Source organism: Symphodus melops (genome assembly GCF_947650265.1).
Source record: "Symphodus melops genome assembly, chromosome: 1".
NCBI lineage: Eukaryota > Metazoa > Chordata > Actinopteri > Labriformes > Labridae > Symphodus > Symphodus melops.
The window spans coordinates 52,182,057-52,198,951 of NC_136691.1; the positions used below are offsets into that span (position 1 = coordinate 52,182,057).

At 39.2% G+C, this 16,895-nt stretch overlaps 1 protein-coding gene across 4 annotated transcripts in view; it reads right to left on the reverse strand.

The window, feature by feature from the left end:
• grid2 (glutamate receptor, ionotropic, delta 2) overlaps window positions 1-16,895 on the reverse strand; it is a 475,776-nt gene that overhangs the window by 440,083 nt on the left and 18,798 nt on the right. The window lies entirely within an intron of this gene.

Below are 16,895 nucleotides of genomic sequence, written 5' to 3' on the forward strand. Positions count from 1 at the left end.
AAGGCTTTCACCATGTTTATTGACTTTGTCAGCGTTCTTTGTTGCCTTCAGCGTCACTTGTGGGGCATATGGGACTGTTTGTGTGTTTCACTGTTTGTGCTTGTGTGTGAGAGAGTGTTTTATTCCTTGGTGTTTCATTTTACTGCGCACACAATCACATGTTTTATAAGTGCAAAAGTGCAAAGCAATTTACTGACAATCAATACACATCGACTGTACTTTGGTTCTCTGTTGTCACAGGGACTCTTTAGAGATAGATGGAGGACATGCACACACACACACACACACACACACACACACACACACACACACACACACACAGTTTGAAGAGTCCTTTCAGTATGCAACTCTCTTCATTTAATTTTTGATCTTGTTTTTGAATAAATATTCAACATAATGAAATCTTCTTCTTCTTCTTCATTTATGATGTTTCCACTCTGCTTGGGGCTGAAAGCCAGCAATCCAAGGTGCCAAATCCAAAGTGCCAAAGAAGGTCGCTGTGACGAGGCCCTCAGAATCACAAACATAAAAGCTATCCTTGAGCGTCTTTATGCACGGGAGCTTAAGGGAACATGCATCTCTCGATGTAATTGTCATAATGCTATCATTTTCAGTTGTCTCCTTACTTTTGCTTAATGATGTTTGTAATGATGTTTTTCAACACTGCTCCACAAATAATGACAGTAATCTACGAATGCCTTTTCAATATCAGTCTCCTTGTAGTATTTCAAACTTGTCTAAAAGTTGAGAGCAGACAGAAGGAATGATATTGTTGTTGTTGGTAGAGCATAAACAGTCCCAGCCAATCTGTCTCGGTTTCATTTCACTGCTCGGACCAGAACAGGAAGTAACAGCCAGATACAGAGTTCTCCCCCCTGCCCTCCATCTCTCATTCCGCGCTAACTTTGGAGTGGATATGTTGCCAGGCAGCTCTGCTCACATTTCTCTCTGTGGATGTGTATGATTAAGCTGTTGCTGCTGTTGCTGCAGTAGCTCTTCTGACAACACTGACCAGGAGGATTAAGTGTTGCTCAGCTCTACAGAGGCGCGATAAAAGTCTGAGCTCAAGATGCACTGTTGGTGCCACTAACAGAGTGAGCCAACGTCACTATTTCAGCACTGTATACCCCAATGTTAAATACTCTTTTCACTTAACTCGCTTGTTTTTCAACATTGGTGTGTCTGTCTGGACATTCGGCTTAAACAGCATGGTTCTATGAGCTTGGGATTTCATAACGAAACATTATGTTCTTCAGGCATGCCCTCTAGATATCATGCAGAGAACGTCTTGTTCCTTCACTTATAGTTTTCATTCATTTCGTTTGGTGCATTGGACACCAACGGAGAAATACATATTAACAAAGTCGAGCATTTTAAAACTTTGTTAAAGTTGATCCCACATCAGTGTCGGTTCACTGCTTGGTTGAAGGTTGGATCTTCTTTTCTTGACTCAGAAATTGAAGCATTGCAGACTTCTTCCTTTGTGTCAGACAGAAAAGTCATCGTCATCATCATCGATGTTGTTTTGACGGCAGGATAGCACAGAATCCTGCTGATGTAAAGTGGTGTCAATTTAGTTTCGTTTCAAAGTTAATTTGATGTTTAAACAATGTGAGAATAACTTCGATTGAAATATCATTGAACATTGAAAGTGAATCAATATGACTTCAGGGTACAAAATGGATGCTAAATTGGAGTGTTGGTGTATTGATGAGAATTTTGTGTTCTTGTTGATTACATGCTACGTGTATAGTCTGCTATTTCTGCCTAAGGAACAGACAGCCCAATTATTCAACTGTCTGCATTTAAAAGAGAACCTAATTAAAGGCAGCTGCAACCGTGCAAGAGGTCGGGAAATATAGAAACGCTTTAGCTCCTCTCCTTCTTGTGAAACATTTTATTAATGATAAAGTAAAGTTGAATTTCTGTGTTTAGACAAGCAAAGGTTCACACATAAAGCCTGTCCTCTGATACCAGATTTTACATATTTATATGTGTGCATGTTGTCTTCCAACTTTGATCAGTAAAGGCACAGCCGTTCACAGCTAATTTTGGAAATGTTTGATGCCTCTATCAGTGGGTTCAAAGCGTTTAGAGAGGACACACTGACTTAAGATCTGTGCCAAATGGCAGCTTTATCCATGACCCCAATCACAGTGAGATTTCCTTTGAAAAATGGAAACTCATACAAAAAAAAAGACCTCCGGGTCGCAGCTGTGAGCTGCGTCAACAGTCCAAAATCCTCCAGGCCTACAAACATAAATAGCAAAGCCAATTCAAAGGCATCCACACATCCATCAAAAACTTGAAGTGATAGCACGGATAGATTTATGATGGGAATTTAGATGTGTATATGTATGCAGATGGATCCATATGTATGTAAATCTATCTATGGACAACATCAGACTAGTACTTTCTTTCACTACCATTTCTAAATCTTACATGAGTGAGACTAATCAGATGTTTTTTTATAGCAGGAATTTTAAAAAAAAGCCCATGAATGCAGCCTCAACGAGTCTTAACATTTAAATTGTCACGACAGTCGCAGGTGTTTACCTTCATCTCATCCTCAATCCACTTAGTCTCCATAATGACATACTATATTAAATAACAGTTTATAAAAACATGAATCTAACTTTGTATCCAACTCAATTCTGAAACTACAAACCCAACTCAAGGAATTAGCATTATTTAGCGGCTAGCTCATCGTTTATATGTAATAGTGAATAGTGAACATTTAAACAGGACACTGTTCACACAAACGCACCCTCGGATTGAAAGACAAACACAATCTCAGCACTGCAGGTCTAAATCTGACTTAAGAAGGTATGTCAGCCATTGTAGCCAATATCTACTGATGTGACAGCGTCTCCTCACTTGTTTTCATCCTCCAGGATTACTGTGGCTCTGCTGCCTCATTTCATTTCACCATGTCACTCTTTTTCTTATTCGACTCTATCCTCAACCATTGAATCCTCTCACCTCTCTATCTCTTCACATTCTCTTTTCTGCTCTGCTTCCTTCTTTGTTCATATCCATTTTCAGTTGTTTACTGAACAACTATCTCTGTATCCTCAGCTTCTCCTGGTCTGGGCTATTCTATTCTAAACTAAATGTCCTCTGTCCGACCTGCATCATGTGAATCCATCTGTTTCTTTCAGTCTATCATTCAGCCCTCAATCTATGATCCTTGGTTTGTGTGTGTCTATCTTTAGCTCATCTGTGCTCTGTCTATCCTGCCTGCTTTTATTTGCATCAGAATGCACGGACTGGCAAGTTAGCTCTCTCTTTCTCTCTCTTAGAATCCATCTCCTCGTGTGTCACTCACCGTCTTATCTTCAGTTCTTTTACCACATTTTTACTTCATATGCATGCTATGTTTTAGTCTTTGATTGACCAAATAACATTACTTTCTCTATCTATTCTTGTCTTGAGTCTGTTTCACAGTACTTTTGTTCTGTCACTCTCTAAACAATCATTCTCACCTGCTATCTCTCTTCTGATTTTCTTTAATTTTTTAATTATTTTTTTTTTACAATTTTCAGCAGAAATTCTATTTTTTTGGTTTTGCAGCTGAAGAATATAAATATATATATATAGTATATTATATTTTTTCCCGTATTTTCTTTCTGTAGTTTTTTTTCCTTTATTAGATACAACATCTGAAAAGAGAGAGGAAGTATTTAAAGTAGAGAGTGGTCAATGACATGCAGCACAGGGCCAAGGTCAGACCAAAGCCTCCATACATGGAGCGTGCAACCGCTAGGCCATTTGCGCCCCTCTTTTGTCCCATGTTTACAGTATTTATGATTATTGCTACTGATAATATTACAATCACTGTATGACAGTATGTTCCCTAGCTGAAGTTGCCTCGTCTAAACATGTTGCTAACAATGAAAATCACCAGATTGATCCACAATAAAACATAAAGGACCCATGTTTTATTAAACTGGACTTATCCTTCACACTGTGAGTCTGTGTGTGTGTATTTTTGGTATGTGTGTACACATGCAAGCACACCGCAAACTGACCTTGAGTTTTTGTGTTTTGTGATTGCACAAACTAAAAAGTTCTCATACAGAATACAACTAAGTTCAACACAACATTATGATTTGAGTTGTTGCCAAAAATGTGCATGCCCTGAATTCAAAGCCTCACCTGCAGTACCGTGTAAAAAAATAAATAAAAAAAAGGAGCCACTTCCTATTCACCAAAAGCTGATTAGCATAATGATTTTCATAACAAAAGGTCCGTCTTTGTTTCTGGAGAGTTGAAACTGCCATCCACTGCGAATGAAATCTTTGGAGAGGGTGTCTGAAGGGTCTGAGGCAAAGGATGAGGTTATCTGAATCTATGTTGGAGACGTGACCTTAACAGGCGGGCGGTCCTACCCACGACCTCCTGAGTCACAGAAGCGCACACAAACCACAGAGATACACTCAAGCAGCGAGACAGAAACACACTGACGTGGTTGGACAAACCGTTTTTGTCATTTAGCCGATGGCCACATTACATGCACTCTGTCTTTCATCGCCTTTGCACGTTTTCCTGCATCTCTTGTCCCATTTGGCTTATGTCGTGAAATCAAAGAGGCCCGTAATAAGACACAGATCCTGCCAACCCCAGACATCCCTCTGACTCTGACAAGCAGAGAGACAGGCAGGCATGCACCCAGGAAATTACCAAGACACATGCGTGCATACAAAAAAAAAAAGACACGAGTGATGAGAAGACGCAAAACTATGTTTAATCTGAAAGACATGACAACATGTTAGAATACATGACCACCCTATCATGCAAGAGAGCAGAAGTTGCTTGTAACTTGCACACATTAAGATAATGGAAGAACATCCTTCTCTGTCAGACACACGAAAAACACACAATTCTGCTCAACATCTCTGACAGTTTCGGTAAATAACTGGTCCTGAAGGGATATTTAGGGGCTGGACACAGCAATTGTCCAAGAAAGGTTTTATTCATCAGCAGGGTAAACATTACATGTTACTGTAAACACACAAACACTGATACACACGCTTACAGTAGACACAGTCCTTTTAGTCGAGGTGCTGATGAATGCCCACTATGATTTGGCAACTTGTGTCAAAACATGTCAAATATTGCCTGTAAACTAATGAAGCGACAGTGCAGTGATTCTTTGTGCAGAAGTGTGTGTGTGTGTGTGTGTGTGTGATTATATAACTATCAGATGCAGATGCATTTTTGCAAGTGAATCTCATTATGTAATCTCTGTGTTTGGGACTAAGTGGGTGTGTATCTGTCTGAATTCATCAAAGTTGGGGTCGAAACTTGTGGCACACATACTCTAATGGGACTTTGAAGACTGATGCCGTGATAGATTGCCGACTTGAAAATCAAAGCAACAGGCTCCAACTGTCACAAGTGATTGAAGCTGTCAATGGTAGACAGCAATAAAAGAGAGGGGTAAAAAAAAAAAAAACAAAGACAAACACTCGGCCCAAATAATGACATGGGAAGAACGTAGGAGCTGGATATAGTCAGAGAACAGGCTTCTCAAGGAGCACAGCGTCCCTTGAAGCCTGCACTTCAGATTCCCTGTAAGCTCCGATGAATGACACTGTTTGATGGACTCAAACTTGACAGTCAACGTGCTGATCAAGGTCAGGATTTTGGAAGGATGGCTAGAGACAAAAACTCCATAATAGCTTTCTAGAGACAGAACTTCATAATAACAGTCCTGTCACTGATTGATGGAATCCTCCCTGATGGGTGAGACGGCCCTCTTCCCATACACGTGAATATGTACAAATTCACATTTCTCTTTAAACCAGCACCAAACTCTCCCTGATAAGAACCTGAGGCAGCACTGCATACCTTATTCACTGTTAACAACTGTGACCTGAATACGTCTCTACCTATTCTAGGATTGCTACAATACTGGCCAATGAATGATGAAGCGCAAGCCTAAAACTTCCTGTGTGCCGCCACAACTGCAGCTACAAGCTGCTCCACTCTGTAGGAGAGCACTTTTCTCTTCATTAGTGTAAACTGGTATTTTGTATAAATCATGGCCATGCAATCCAACATATGCTGGGAACAAATAGGTCAACATATCAATCACTCTACTGAAAAGTAGAAGTAGTAGGACTTTAAAACCTTTGTTATTTTTATGTTAAGTTTATGTATGAATGATGCTCGATAAATAAGTGTGCCTTGCCTACATCGTTATGGTGCAATGTTGCAGAGTAGTGGAGTTTTCTCTTAAAATTGGATTACACCAAAATCATTCAACAGAGGACCGGTCATAAACTACATTGGATCAAATATATTGTTTTAGTGGCGAACACAATTTACTGGTTGCCATTTAGAATTGTTGACAATGTGAACAGTTGTCTTTGGCTAACATAACAATTTCCACACTGGCATCGAGAAGTTCAAATTTGAAACTGTTTACCTATTTGTGATGAAATAAATTGGATAGGCGAGATGAAGTTAGACAGGATAGACGAGGTATAGGGAGGAGGGCTGACATGCAGCTGAGGGCAGTGGCCTGCTGCTAGCTTACAGCCAATAAGTGATGTATTAATGATGCATCAACATATCTTATTTTTATACTTCATCTTTTTATTTGTCTGACATTTACCCTGCATGTCTTCTTCTTCTATTCTACTGACTACTTCTTCTTCTTTGGTCAATTAAGTTGTTTTTATGTACAACATGTTTAAAGCCCTGAGTTCTGCAGGTTTGTTGTCAATGACAAAAACTATGACAAAACATAGTTTTTGTCCCAAGTTGTTCAAAGATCTGTTCTGCATTCAGACTGAGATTGACTCACAGAACTGCCTGCATTTTTACATTGGCTCAAACGTTCAGTCCTGCATATAGTAGCTTGATTCAGGTGATACATAAAAAATGTAGATGTTTGAATAAAGTATGTCAGCCAGCAGAGTCAACCAGGAGAACAACTTGATGAAATGATGAATGTGCAGAAGAGACAGAGTGTGAACACTGATGGGATATGAGAAAAGTCCACGTAGACCAGAGAGGGTTTTCTGGCTGTTTTGGTGCAATACGGTCTCTGTTGGTTGACTATATTTAGTCGCCCCCTCAAGCTAAGACAAGGTCTGATTCTTCTGTGCTTTATTTTAAAAGGACTCTTCTAAAAGAATTATCTGCTGTCACTACGATTCTCTCTGGACACTGAAGACCGTATAAAACTCTTCAACACACACACACACGCCCAGTTGAGGCGTTCACACACACCACTTCCTCTGTTCTCTCAGAGCCGAGTCTAGCGTTCTCTCATACAAAATAATTCTCCCCTCTAACCATTCAAACAGAACCAGAATTTAAATGACTCCTAAGAAAGAAACCAAAATATAAGATGAGAGTTTGTGTAAATACAAATCATCCTTGCAATGGAAAAGAAACAACCACTTGAGAGTCTCTACAGCTTTACATGAGATGGAAATTGGTTTTGGTACAACTTTTATCAAAGCATTCCATTACACATGATATCAACTTAAGACCTGCCTCTCTAAATGAGCAGCACATTCAGCTCCAAAGTCTGATGCCAATTTCCTCAACAAGCGCTGCACGGTCGTGATAACGCTAAATCAATCTCTTCTGTTTTGGGTTGTTTGTTATGACACAATCTCTTTGCTAACACCCATCTCACCCAGACCTCTGACAACCAACAAATAGAATTTCATGGAAAGAGCTTAACGGGAGAGAAATGGAAAAAAAAAAAAAAAGAAAGAAATGCGTACGGAAAGAAAGAGAAAGTGGAAAACTCGCTGGCGACAAAAGAAGCAGGGCTAAGAGAGAGATGTGTCAAAAAAATAAAATGAAGCGGAGAACACAACAAGGACGCAGGATAGGAAAACTCCAAACAAAGAAAACAAATAGCTGATGTTGTGCGCACATTTCATTTATCAACCTCTGGCATTCTCCCACAGTGATTAACTTTGTTCTCTAATGCTTTGTACTTCTTGCTGTCAAATCATTTCCCTGTTCTTCATATCTAGGAGAAAAACAAGGTGATTTGATGTTGCTTTCTGTTGCTGTTTGCCCCAAGCTGGTGACCTTGGCTTTATGATAATGCAGTAGAAAGTCTTTGTAAACAACCGAGACTAACAGAGCAACGGGGGGAAAACACATCCTGGGCTATGACTGAGGTTTTGGGAAAACAAAACAATTGACAAGTTCAATATGCAGCCAGAACAACATTGGTATTGTAGAAGGAGCAGGCTTTGACACACAGTTTTACATGGACTATATACCTGCAAAAGACAAACACACACACACTAACTTGACTTAAAAAAGGATGTACAGCAGATTTAAAAATATCTTTCTTATATTAAAAACATAAGTAAAACACATCCAGCTGATATCACGCATGAATGAATAGAGCAGACAGAACTGCATCCTGAGGACATAGAAAGAACAGGGATGCATGAAGGAATTGGAACATTAGCATACAAAGCTGCAAGGGAGGGAACGAGATAACTAAAAGATAATAATTCAGTTTAAAATCGGCAGAGATAAAGACTGCTACATTTACATGCACAGATTGAATATTGTTATTGAGCCAAATAAAGGTAATGCAAAGAAACGGAGAATGTTTTCATGTGCCCAGTGTTTACACGCAATGGGTCAGTAAAAACATTTATTCAACTCCATAACCCTACGAATACTGATATTTTTGGATGGAGACTGGCATATTTTGATGTGAGCTATGCAGGGTCCGAAATTAACACCCGCCAAGCGCCAAATGTGGGTAGATTTTCCGTTTGGCGAGTAGATTTTAGAGTGCCATCCGCCACATGGCAGGTAAATTGTTTACCCAAAAGTCATCCAAACTATGCTACGAGTGTTAGGCACGTTTTATGTAGCTGTCATGTGTCTACTTTTTCTTGCTCCTCTCTCATGACTGTGAGCATCGCGGAGAACGCTGACACCAACATGCACACAAGTGCAAACACGCACGCACGCACGCACACACACACACAGGAGCGCCAGCCTCCACGCGTGGCGCAGCGTGGCATGCCCCTTTTAACTTATAGTGCATCAGCACACAGTTGATCCTTGATGTGTACGTGTACCTTGGCCGGTGAGTCAAGGAGTTAATTTCGGACCCTGGAGCTATGTCATCATAAGTTAAGTCAGCTGCTTAAAGATTTGTCTTTTTCATTTGGTGAAACCATTTTTTTCAGTTTTCTTTTAATCCCTGTTCACCAGAGGAAACCCACTGCTAACTTAAAATTAACTGAAAACTAACTATCTAAGAACTCTATTTGTTGTGGATGCTAAAGATGACGAGGTTTCCTGCCAGCTGGACGATACAGACAGAGATACGTTGAGAAAACCTACAGGAGGTTGTGAAACTAGAGAGGAGACGATGACTCTGAAGTTGCTCATGTATGACTTGTATTGTGGATTTTTATATAGTGTTATACATTTTTAATGACTTTCCATCACTTTACTCTTTTCTTAAGGTAATAATTTATTAAACAGCACAGGGAATAGTCATTTAGGTCACTGACATGACATATTGTAGGTGCAAAGCTATTTCATGTTAATAAATAGTTTGTAGGATGGTACGAGACTCAAAGTTTCCATTCTTTTTTTTTTTGTTTGTGCATGTACGAAATAATAAAACTTGGTGAAACTATAAAAAATGTTGGCTATACTATTTATTTATTTATTTTTTAACGATTTATTGAAATGACCTCGCTCACTTCACGACATCTGTGTGACACGACCAGTGCTGCTCTCCCTCTCTTGCTCCCTGCAGCTTGAGCATGCTAAAGCTGAACAGCAATTACAGATGCAAAGGTTATTATGATTAAATGAATGTATCATTGTGGGTGGTGGGGAATCAATATAGTACTGTAAAAATAAACTGACAGATTCTAATTTAAATATAATTTCCATCCAAGGGCCAATTCATCAGTTAGCTGAAGGGCTTAAACAATTCATCAAATATCCCTGAGATCGTTTTAGAAATAAATGCATTAATTCATGTGTTTAGTTGACTTAACAGTTGAATGTCATCAACCTCTTGAGTGGGCTCCAGAATTACTAGTAAGTTCTAAGAATTACTCGTTTTTTAGCCGTTTTGCTGGTCTGAGTTTATACTCAAACTGCAACGCAGTCCTGTGTAGCTCATGGTAATGAGCCTGCTCTCGCCACTCTACAACCCCGATGTAAACAAACTGTGAACAAATATGTTCTCCAAGGAGCAGTTGGGCAGAATTTGTTCTGGAAAATGGACAATGAAGTTGTATAGAGGCATGCAAACTGGCAACCGGAACAATCACATTTAGCACAGCCATATGGATATAGATGTTTAGCTGCACGGAGGACTAAAGGCTGCCGCTGCTAGCGTTTCTAACACAAGCTCACACTCCCAAAACCAAATAACACTGTTTACCTACTACTAACAGTTCTGAATAAAATAAAAATAAAATGTGCAAAATTTGGACTGTTGGAGTGTTTTCTTATCAATGAAGTAGTCAGTTAAAATGAATAAAATTTTCCATTAAGCCAACAAGGAAATGAGTCAGCTAACAACATCCCTTGAATTGATCCTTTCTTGCCTGTCGTGGATTGTACTACAAAACATATGCTTATGATTACATAAGACACCAACAAGTAGACAGCTGGGTGGGGGGGGGGGATGTTGTATTCAGCCTGACCAAACAAAAATAAGTTGTCTAAATGAGGTATATAGGAGCAAAGGGCAAACATCATCAAAGAGTATGTTTAGAGGTGATTCTACGTCTCTACAAAGGCCAGTGTACACACATTGTAGACTGATGATGGTGTCTTCACTTTCCTTATGATTTTGTGACACCCCCCACCCCCCCATGCCGTACTTGCAAAAACCCTCTGCCTCATTTTTTTTACGTTATGTGAAATAATAGAGCAGACTAACACAATACAGTCATAGATCTTACAACTTTATTATTAACCATTAATCCCTCCATTTTAATATTTATCTGTTAATGATTAATTCATTCTAATCGCCCAGAATTCTTCTCAGATCCTTTTTTAATTTTTTTGTCTCATTTCTCTCTCTCAAAGGCTCTCTGTGTCTTACCGCCATCCCTAAACCTCACATCCTCTTAATCTTACTTCTGTTTACTCTTCTTCTTCTGCGTGTCTGCTGTCTGTTCGCCACTGTAATCGTTAAATTGTATTGGGATCTTTGACAGAGAAAACCAGTCCTCTACGGAAACTTTAGATCCAGTCAAACAGCAGGAACTAAACTGTTCTACCACTGATGACAATACAGCTCTAAGGAGGCCACAAGTAACCAACAGTGAAAATTCCATTTGGGATGATTTGAAAGTCCCTCAACTTGTTTACAGCCATCAGTCGTATACAGACAGTGGAGAGAGAAAGGAGGAAAGGTTCTCCAAAGGTTAAAGAAAAAAAAAAAAAGCTGAAATGAAAGACACAGCAATGGTTTTGTTTCTTCCCATGGATAGGAGTCTGACCGCAATCTTGAATTCAAAATAAGTATGCTACCCTAGCTGGGATTACTATTGTTAAAAGTAAGGATGTGCCCATTAAGATAAACAATAATTTAAATGTTGACTCTCAATAGTTGGTGCAACGATTAGTTGGTTAAAGAAATTCATATTAGTTTTTGTTTTGGTCTTAAGACATGCTATAATGTTGTGTCTAAGCTGTAATGCAGCTGCTGGCCACTAGCTGGGGCTGTAGCCTCCAACTGGCTGTTTGGCGGTTATTGGGCCTTCCTGTCTAAACGTAAACAAGCAAGGTGAAATATTCATGACAGCATCTTATGGGTGCAGTGTTATTTGGCAGAATTTAGATCTTAAAAGTTGTATTTAGGTTTTTTCAAGTTAAACTGGCATATCCACCCGAGCCACGTGTTACTAAATTTAGCACACACACGTGGACGTTCACCTGGTATGAGGGCCTAAATCAGGCAAACTAATTTGACATAGTTTAAACTGAGATGTTGCGGTCCCACTCGGTCTGAATTTAAAGGTCTTTTTAATCCATGACAAAATGAGTTGCCAGAAACATCTCTAGTTATATGGTATTATATTAGTATACCACGTGTATTTTCAATCATTTACACAATCTGTGAATTTAAAAGTTTTGAAAAGAGGGTGTGAAGCAGGGTTAGCACTCATATATAAAGTTTTAATCGGCCATCGTCAAACAGGCAGTGAAGCCAATACTGTTGCAATTTGGGATCCAATTTAGCTGTCAGCTGTGTAAATCCGAGAGGCCTCTGAGGCCATTTACGTCTTCCTCTCTTATATCAACTCGTATGCCTGTTTGCCCCAAGTCTTCCTATCCTTTTTAAAAGTCACTGTCATATTTTCTCATGCCTTAACAGGGAATTACACCAGTTTGTTGAATCCAATATGAGAACATAAAGACACAGTTTACATCCAAGCTCTACCTCAGAAATCAGCTTTTTGCTGATGACTGATCTTCTCCCATTTTCTTAATGATTGCTTTTGACTTTTCTACACACAAATCATTTCCTTTTTCTATCTATTTCTTAAAACCATCTCTTTCCTTCCATCACACCGGTAATCAGGCTGCTTCAAGCACTACTCCTGTTGCTTCCTTTGGAGAAAACAGATTACGAATTATCCATAGGCTTGGCTAAGATTTACAAGAACTACTCTGAGATGAAGACATGTACTAAATTGACATAATTACAGTTTTACTCAAACTATAACGGCACTTTACTGTGTGATCCAGTCGCTCACAGTGTCATCTGAGAGTAAGAAGGATGAGATGTGTGGGCTGAAAAGACAGTTTGCTGCTGTTGTTTGCTCTGCGCTTGTGTGTTTAGGTACAGGGTGAAGGTGAAGAGAAGAAAAAAAGAGAATAAACACATCTGCTATATATCTCTTATGAAGGCTACACATAGGCATAATGATGAATGACAGTTTGCGAAACAATGTATGGAGTTAAATGGCAGTCCTACCTCTGATCACACGCCACATTACGAGGTAAATTTCCACAAAATAGACCAAATCTGCACTGTGTGGGAAATATATGAGAGATGGTAGGATGCTCCCCAGGGGTGAAAATCAACCGCTTGACATCAAAGACATTACTTATTGGTGCATTTCACAGAAAACTGTTTGAGACATGCAACTGATCCAGCGCTGTCTTTCTCTTTCTGCCCTGTAGCTGTTTTCACTCTGCGAGTTATGCAAGCGGAGCGTGTTTTCAGTCTGTAACTCTGCTTTTGAGAAATTATCCTTCATGAAGGATTCATATGCTATTGAATATGACAGCTCATCTTTTAACATCTGCAAAGCCCAAGTCTTCTTTCTCTGCCATGCTTCTTTATATTCCCTTTTCTTTACCTTTCTAATTCCTTGCCTTCAAATCATGGCATGGTTTTAATTCTTTATTTATCAATGTAACCATGACATTATTCTGAACATGGTTTGAAAGTTTTCATATAAAAAAAAAATGATGCAATTGAAGAAGTTTCATGACAACTCTCTTCTCATTGTTTCTCTTCATTGAAAGAACAGAGCTCATAAATGTGTTAAGAGCGTCTCACTGGTCTCAGAGAGGCCTGAAAAAAGAACTGAAGGAGTCTGTAAATTATTTCTAATGTCTTCATAAGGAAAAGAAAGAGCATGTCGCTTCGTGAAGCAAATTAGGGCCAGTCATTGTCAAGGAAGTCAAAACACTCTTCCACTTCAGTACCATGGGTCACATTATACTTGTTGTTTTGTACTGAAGAGACATTTGAAAATGTGGTCCCAATTTGCAGCTTACAAAGCAATGTGTTGATATGTATCATACAACTTCACATTGTCATATGAATTTGAGAAAAAACGTGTTTTATTGCTAATATTTATTTTGGGTCTTTTTTGCCGTTATTGAAGAGACAGTACAGTGTAAGAGGCCGGAAATCGAGAAAAGAGATAGTGGGGAATCACATGGGGACAAGGAGCCACAGAATGAATACGAACCTGTGCTGCCTGATTCGATGACTACAGCCTCTGTTCACGGGGCCCGCGACAACCACTACAACTCAACACTAAGCCACTATGCCCCAAAGAAAAATGTTATGTTAATGCCTCTCGTCTTGTATAATGTAAATGAAGAATGCAAACATCAGAGGAGGCGGCACAGCCTTAAAAGACCACTGGATTTAAAAAAAATAAAAATAAAAAGCAAAGTAACAGAAGCAAACAATATCCCCACACGAGGAACTTGCATTTAAAGAAGCGACACTTTGAGCCAACATGCTAATCATCATTCATCAATACATTCTTTAAACAGGAGCTCCTTTGGTGTGTGTAGCATACACTACACATAATGATCTTCCAGATGTGTTTGTTCACCACCTTATTTGCCTCTATGAAGGTTTATTTTCTGATGGGCCCACTGCCCAACAGAAATGTAGTTTTGCTTATGTAAATTATGTAATCTGAATCTTCTTAAAGCGATGGTTCAAGAGAAAGAATTGTCATGGGCAATTGTCTACAAACCTAATTTGTAGACAACAGATTGATAGATTGTATTGTTTCAGAACGCGTGCAATCGAAATGAATCAAAGTACTGAACATTTGACTTATGTTGGACAACTGTCAGTCGTTGCTGTGTGGGCTTATTTTGCTGGCTACTCTGCTTTGGTTGTTTTCAGCAAATACGGCTTTGTGAATTACAGAGGCAGAACAGTAGTGCATGGTCCAGCAATGTTCACGTGTTGCAGAGTGCAGTTTTGGTGTCAGGGATTAGCTGGCTTTGTTCTTCCCTTTCCCTGCCTGCTCAAACCATGTCACAAGCAAATGGCACGATCTGCACTCATATGCTGTGCTATTTCCATGACTCTATGAAGCGAGAAACACACAGAGAGATCTGCACCCAAAAAACTAACCAACCTGTTTAATGAAAGATGGATTTGCCAATGTAATGTCTATGTGGGAAAGTGTTCTTTGCCAGATTTGATTTGGATCCGGGCATTTTAACTGATGCATAAGATAAATGGTTTGTAATTGATAAGGAAAACTCATCGGTCACAACTGTTATATTCATCCTTAACCAATTCATTTTTAGGAAAGTCAAATTTATCAAAGATCTGGTAACAACACGTGCACACAGCTACAAACTAGTGACTCAAAGGACATACTCGAAGCACTCAGTTATTTTGATGAAGCTTCCGCGAGGAGCAAAGTTCTTTGTTTTTCTTTGTGCTGAACCATGAAACAATGAGCAGCACATTATGGAGTGTCATTCAAATGTTCTCTTCCTATGAGAACTTACAAGAAAGACGCGTTTCATCACAATGCCTGCTGGTATAAGAAAGGAGCGGAATCAGAGAGATGCTAGGAGGAGATAGGGAGGAGAAGCAGAAAGTGGCAGACAGAGGATTACATTCCCAGTCGTGTTCTTCTGTGACCTCAGCTTGACCCTACCGACGATGCTATCACACATACAGATGTACTGAAGAAGATAAGATACCTGGAAAACTTGTTTTTTCCCCACATTTCTTGAAATCTTTTTTTAGTTGAGTTTACAGTCTTCCTACTTTGGCCCTTTCTTTTTTCATCTTTCATTATTGAAAAAAAACCTGTACTATTGTAGTTTCAGTGCTTTCAAACGCTGCTTCCACTTCACAAACCCTCTTTGTTCGGACAAAAAAGGAGAGTAAAACGCAAAGCCCCCTGTCTGACTTTGTGTTTAATGTTTCATGTAAGTGAGAGATATTGAGGAAGAGCACAGTCATGGTGAAGAGAAGAAGAGAAAAGAGCAAAATATCTTCATGGCCTGACGGCTGAAACATTTGTTTCATACTTTAAATGCACTTTGGTTTGTTTAAGTCTACTAATTACATTGTCATTGTATTCATGTGTTTTCACCTTGTCAAAGTTGACTTATATAGGATTACTAAAATATATATATAAAAACTAAAACTTCAAGAGTTACTGAGTTAAGAGTGAACTCTCTGAGTGAATTACACAGCCTACCCTTGTGTATAAAAGCTGTTTTAGTCAATGACTACAGAAAAAACAATAACATCCTAACTGCTTATTTGAATGTCATGCAAGCATTATTAGCTCATGGTCATTCTGTGTAAATTTATGTGCACATTACGTAAAGCTACGAGTTGTCGCCAAACAGAAGTTTGTTTGGTTTCATGATGGTGCTCAAGGGCGACATCTACTGGATCAAAAAGTCTTCTTTTACAACTGAGAAACAAAAATAAAATATTTGAGCTAAAACTGCTCAAAATAATGGAAACACTAAGACAGAAGGACACTGTATGTTTTATATTCCACTTGTATCTGGTCCGAACAGTCTTGAAATTGCAAGCCAAATTTTAAAATTTGGAGTTTGAAAAGAGTTCCATGGAAACAGCTTTTGCTTCATGCTGAAAAGAATGAGTCACTTCTCTGCTGCGTGTACCACTTGTTGACAGATAAGTCAAGCTGGCTCCTTTCATGGCTGTCACTTTTGAAACCAATGATCAGTGCCAGCAGCATCAAGCCTGTATGTTGGCAAAGCAGGTAGCTGACAACACCTCATACCATGTCCAAATAATATCCAGCCAAGAAATGGAGGGACAAACTCACCGGCCTCATGAAATCATTTCCTGGCAGTGGTGAGGCTGCTGCTGATTTCCTCCAGTTAACAGATTCTGACAACAGTTTGGGTCATACTGCCATGGAAATACCAACAGTGGCCCAAATGATCTAAACCTGTACCATTATATCAAAAGATATAGATTTCAATTTGAGTGCTAAAATTTAAAAATCTTTTAGTTTCTGTCTTTAGATCAACTCGTGACATCATTTTGTTTGCTCCTAATTGTTCTCGAGGAAGAAAAGCTTGGAGCTGTCACTGCCTCCAAAGGCGGATCAGGATGGTAAGGCTAGAGATGTTTCTGT